Source organism: Geotrypetes seraphini, chromosome 7, assembly GCF_902459505.1.
Source record: "Geotrypetes seraphini chromosome 7, aGeoSer1.1, whole genome shotgun sequence".
Taxonomy (NCBI): Eukaryota; Metazoa; Chordata; class Amphibia; order Gymnophiona; family Dermophiidae; genus Geotrypetes; species Geotrypetes seraphini.
Window position 1 is genome coordinate 13,248,225 of NC_047090.1, and position 6,000 is coordinate 13,254,224.

General features: G+C 40.4%; 1 protein-coding gene across 2 annotated transcripts in view; it reads left to right on the forward strand.

The window, feature by feature from the left end:
* Window positions 1-5,342, forward strand: part of RAP1B (RAP1B, member of RAS oncogene family) — a 72,920-nt gene extending 67,578 nt beyond the window's left edge. For both annotated transcript variants that reach the window (XM_033952574.1, XM_033952573.1), the window contains one exon: window positions 4,054-5,342. The gene's annotated coding sequence lies outside the window, so the exon portion shown is untranslated. The remainder of the gene's footprint in view (window positions 1-4,053) is intronic.
* The last annotated feature ends 658 nt before the right edge of the window (window positions 5,343-6,000 follow it).

Sequence of the window (6,000 nt, forward strand, 5' to 3'; positions counted from 1 at the left end):
GAGTGGAAAGGAGGCAAACAGCGCACAAGTGCGCCAATGCCCGGGACTCACGGAACTTCCTGAGTTGGATGTTCAGTGGACGGCTGCCTGCTGATTGTCGGGGTCAGCGGCATGCGCACACCCCCCCTAAATGGTTGCCGCCAGTTCGCGTGGTACTGACAGCAGCCATTCAGGAAGTGGCGCATGCCCACGCAGCAGCACACCAGTGCGCCGCCGGCCCCGACACACCAACAATCAGGCGGCTGTCCAGGGAACACTCAACTCAGGAAGTGCTGCAGGTCCAGGCACCAGCACGCCTGTGCGTCACTGGCTCGACATACTCGGCAAGCAGCCGTCCAATTTAAAGGTACCACTGGAGGGTGAGGAAGGTGTATATTCGCTTCATAAGACACACCCTTATTTCCATCCACTTTTTTTAGGGAAAAAGTGCGTCTTATGGAGCAAAAAATACGGTATATAATAAGTAGACAAAAAAAGTCACTACCCTGTGAACTGTCACTGTACACAAAAAAAATTAATCAAACAAGCCTCAGACACACTGACTGAATATATAATTACAAGTCAGGTACTTTTAGCCAATAAGGCAACATGTCCTTAATCATCGGCTCCTCTTACATGTCGGGTGGGAAATTCAGTAAAAAAAAACAAAACTCAGACACAGTCCGAGAAAAACCTGAACCCCATCCGACTGTAGAGTAAGGTATAATCACCAGTGTACAGTCACACAGCAGTGTGCCACAAAGTTAAACAAAAAAGTGCACAAAATAAAAACACAAAAAAGCCAAGAACTTAGTTGGGAGAAAAAACAGTAGTGGATCCTCCTGGTCGGTTCAGGAACTGTCTCAACTCCAGTTGCACACACTCTGGTCTCACAATGGCTGGCAGCACACAGCAAGTCCAAAAAAGAAAAACTAGCCGTGCTTCCACACAGTCTTACAAAGAGTTCTCACAGGAGCCAACGTCAGTTGTAGGACACACTTGATCCCAACGGCAAACAGTTCTTCAGCCAAGCCCAAAGGAAGCCCAGCACATTGTTCTCAAACAGAATTCTGTTCTATGGTCCAAAAGTGAATGTGTTCCCAGATGTCTCCAGGCAAACCCAGTTCAGAAGAAAGCCGTTCCTTCAGCTGAAGCCTAAGACCTTGGCAGTGGGAGCAACCTTCTTTCTCAATTGCAACTTTCTTGTTGCAAGTGATAAATATGTGTTTATGGATCCTCTTCAGTTAGAGGAATTTCTTAAAGATATAAACCCTTATTGAAAGTATCGTAACAATTTTTTTCTATTTGGTTGAGGCAATTAGTGACAAATGGAAAATAAATGACCAATATGCCTGACCTTGATGGGACATTAATAGTTGTTTTGTTTTTTTATATGTTCTCTTAGTTGGTGTTTACCGAGCAGCTCTTATAATGTGGGCTGTATCATTGAACAAGATAAGTATGAAAGTCGTCTTTTCCTGATCTTGACAGGAATAGGGGGTCCAACTAATTACTCAGAATTGGAAAAACCATGATAGGATAAATTTTACTTTTTGGTGGGTAACTGTGTTTACCACATATAAATAAGTATGAAAGGATGATGGCGGAGCGTTGGGGGACTAATAAGTCCTTTAATGATGTATGGAGTCCATTAACTAATTTTATTGCATTATAATTAGGTTTATGATTCTTTCTTTCTTTTTTCATTAGAATCCTTGCACATCCAGGGGGGAAACATATTTTGAGGATTTAATTTATTTCATTGTAATATTGAAATCATATCATATGTATTATTGTTTTAATAATTAAGATAAGAAGGGGAGAAAATGATTGTTTAATGTAATAATTATGTAGTTAATAGTGTGTTTTTATGCAGTTTGTATGATTTATCATTTGTTTGGCACTATTAAAGTTTAAAAATCAATAAAGATTTAAAAAAAAAATATTTTATTTTATTCTCTTCTTTTATTTTGTTTTCTTATATGGTTGGATATTGTATTTTGTTATTTACATTCTGGGAAGTTTGTGAACAGTGTGCAGGGCTTCCTTTGCCGTTGGGATCAAGTGTGTCCTACAACTGACGTTGGCTCCTGTGAGAACTCTTTGTAAGACTGTGTGGAAGCACGGCTAGTTTTTCTTTTTTGGACTTGCTGTGTGCTGCCAGCCATTGTGAGACCGGAGTGTGTGCAACTGGAATTGAGACAGTTCCTGAACCGACCTGGAGGACCCACTACTGTTTTTTTCTCCCAGCTAAGTTCTTGGCTTTTTTGTGTTTTTATTTTGTGCACTTTTTTGTTTAACTTTGTGGCACACTGCTGTGTGACTGTACACTGGTGATTATACCTTACTCTACAGTCGGATGGGGTTCAGGTTTTTCTCGGAGTGTGTCTGAGTTTTTTTTACTGAATTTCCCACCCGACATGTAAGAGGAGCCGATGATTAAGAACATGTTGCCTTATTGGCTAAAAGTATCTAAAATGGCAGAAAAGGGCCATCGGGCCAACAAGTCTGCCCACTCGAAGAACCCTCCCTTAACAGGAACCCTCCCTCTAAGAATTTCTTGGAGCGAATCCACTCCAAGAACCCTTCGTCAACAAGAACCCTCTTTTTAAGCATTTCCCCGGAGCGAACCTACATGTTTATCCCATCGTCCCTTGAAGTCGAGTGCGTTACTGGCCTCAACTACTTGACGTGGAAGACCATTCCATCGATCAACCACTCTTTCGGTGAAGAAATATTTCCTGATGTCATCATGAAATCTCTCACCCTTGAGTTTGAGCGGATGCCCTCTGGTTGCCGTGAACCCTGTAAGGAAGAAGATATCTTCCTCCACCTCAATACAGCTCGTAAGATTTTTGAATGTCTCTATCATGTCACCCCTTTCTCTGCGTTCTTCGAGAGAATATAACTGCAGCCTGCTTAGACGTTCTTCATATGGGAGACCCTTAAGTCCTGAAACCATCTTAGTGGCTATACGCTGAACCGACTCCATTCTCTTCACATCCTTTTGATAATGTGGCCTCCAAAACAGAACACAGTACTACAGATGAAGTCTCACCATCGACCTGTACAACGGCATTATGACTTCAGGCTTACGGCTGATAAAACTTCTCCAGATGCAACCTAGCATTTGTCTAGCCTTGGCTGAAGCTTTCTCCACCTGATTGGCAGTTTTCATATCTTCACTAATGATTACACCCAGGTCTCGTTCTGCGATGGTTCTTGTTAAGTTTTCACCATTCAGGGTGTATGTTCTGCAGGGGTTATTACTACCAAGGTGCATCGCCTTACACTTTTTGGCATTAAAACTCAGTTGCCAAGTATTAGACCATTGTTCCAGTAAAAGTAGGTCCTGCCTCATAGTATCTGGCACGGTTACGCGGCCCACAATGTTGCATAGTTTAGCGTCATCCGCAAATAATGCAATTTTACCTCAAAGTCCCTGAGGTAGATCCCTTACAAAGATATTAAATAGTATCAGACCCAAAACCGAGCCCTGACTTGTAATTATATATTCAGTGTGTCTGACGCTCGTTTGATTAATTTTTTTTATGTACAGTGACAGTTCACAGGGTAGTAACTTTTTTTGTCTATTTATTATATCACAGGGTAGTGACTTTTTGTTATATACCTTAAAAATAAGATATATCAAAAGTTTAAAAAGTACGGGGGCAGAATCAAACTGACGTACACGAGACGAGGGGGAGGTGAGGGAAGGTAAGTTAGTAAATACAGTTAGAAAAAAATAAAAGGGAGGCAAGTGGAGAAGGGGAAATCCATTAGAGTAGGGCTCGTTTCAAAAGAAGTTACTTCAGAGAGATGTAAGAGAATTATTTGAGAGAGCTGGGATTAGAGAGTATAGGCATCTTGAAAAAGAAACGGCTTGAGTTTAGTTTTAAATCTTTCTAGAGAGTTTGCTAGTCGGCAATCCAATGGAGAATGGGGTGAAAAGGGCTGGAGAGCAGATGTATGCGCTGGGAAAATCTAGTCCTTCGGCGGTGCTTTAAATTTTTTCAGTTGTATTTTATCACATTTGTCGTCTAAACTGTTTTTTTATTATCATCATCATCTTAGGTCTGAAGAACTGTTGCCCAATTCAACAGTGCCAGCATTCTAACTTTATGAACCTACCAACAATCGAAAAGGACTTCCTGTGGTGGTCCCCTTTCTGAGATGGATGAAAGCGACATCATTTTGCACATTCTAATCACTTTTCCTGTGTCACAAGAGATTTCTACTTATAAATATTCTTACCGTATGCAGCTGGTAAAACCAGAGCCTACATCCAGTATTACTGCTAACAGACTTTCTCCATCCTCTGATGTTGTACATGTATGAAAACTGTATACTTTAAGCCCCGTACTTTCTACTGGAGCGTCGACTCCTAAAAACACCACTGTTTTAGCATAAGAGAAAGTCCAAAGAGCTCCGATACTATAGACTACTCCTGATAACTTGCTTCTTTGGTATTTCTACCTTACTGTAACTTTCTTGGGCGATTTGTTTCTTAGAGATACAAGATGGTTAACCATTGTACAAAAGAGCGCTTTTGATTAACACTGCAGGTTTAGGACTTTTTTCTTCATTTTAGGGAAATCTGGGAGGAAGTGAACCTAGTCTTGACAATACAATAGTCCTTTCAATATGTCTCAAGTCCTTTCTTCAAGATCTGCTGGGGAAGGACATGTAGGCTTTTCAGCTTGTTTCCTTTTTCTTTGTTTACATAGGGAACAATGTTTATAGTTGTGTACAGTGGGGGTCTACAACAAGAAGTGTATATTTTAAGAGTTTTTTTAATGATTTAACAATCTTTTTGTAAATCATTTACAGGCTTCTGCAGCTGTAGATTCTCTCTGTGAATCCCTTGCTTGCTTATGAAAATGTGTATTTGCAATACCAAATATACAGGTTTAGTACTTTTGCCTGTCAGTGGTTGTTTCACGTGCGATGTTTCGGTTGCAATGTTAAATGGTGGAAAGAGTACTGTGGATGTGGCAGTGGGGAGTAATTTTTAATCATGTGTAACTTGTCACAGGGCCTTAGTTGCAGTAATTAACATTTGCAGATTTATTTAACTATGCCTTGTTGCTTTGTACGCAGTAATGATTGGGTGTAAAGACTGTATGCGTGTCCAACAGGGAGCCACAGTATTTAAATTGACCAACCTAGTGCTACGACTGCTTTGAGGTGGCCAAATGTAAACAAAAAGCCTTAATTAAAGTGGTGCAATTTTGTATGACTTAGCATCAGTAGTTCAATAAATTTGGATTGCCATGCAAGGGCTTGCATTATACTTATCTGCCACTTGAATGTTTTGTGTAATGTTTTACCAGTGCTAGTAAATAAATGTGGGATGAACTTTTTTTCAGATGCAACGTGTGCATTCCGCACAGTGTGGTTTCCTACTTCAAGGTGGGGGAGGAAGTAACAGGAAAATAGGAGTGACAGATGTTGAGCTTTTATTTCAGTGTCATCCCAGCATTAAAATCTCTCTTGAAAAAACATAGGGAGTAGCACGAGGCATTAGCTGAAAGACATTGGCAGTAAGAAACTAGTACATATTTTTAGTGCACTAAATGCATTTAGTCTTCTGTCACAGAGAAAAGGGACAGAGCCATTTATAAGCATAGTAAAGTAAGCATGTGTGACGTGTTGGTTTATCAATTACAATCTGAGGAGTGCATAAAGCACAGCCCTACTAATGCACCGAAACAGTGGAAATGATAAATAGCTGTAATGATGATTTAGAAAAAGTACCTAGTTATTTGAATATCACTAAGAAATTTGGTTTCTCCAAATGGGTTAGTTTTGTGTATACCATGACAGAAATAAAGTTCAGTCCTAAGCCCAGTCTATGTGGAATATGGCCACGTTGTAGATGGTGTAATGTTACTATTTAAGCTGTTAGTGGTGTATAAGCAGAACTACTTCTAGAGTGGAGAAAGTGCTGCAGGTAGTGAAGGAACTGCACACATAGAAGCCAACATACCAAACCCAATGGACACACTCTGGGAGTTTACT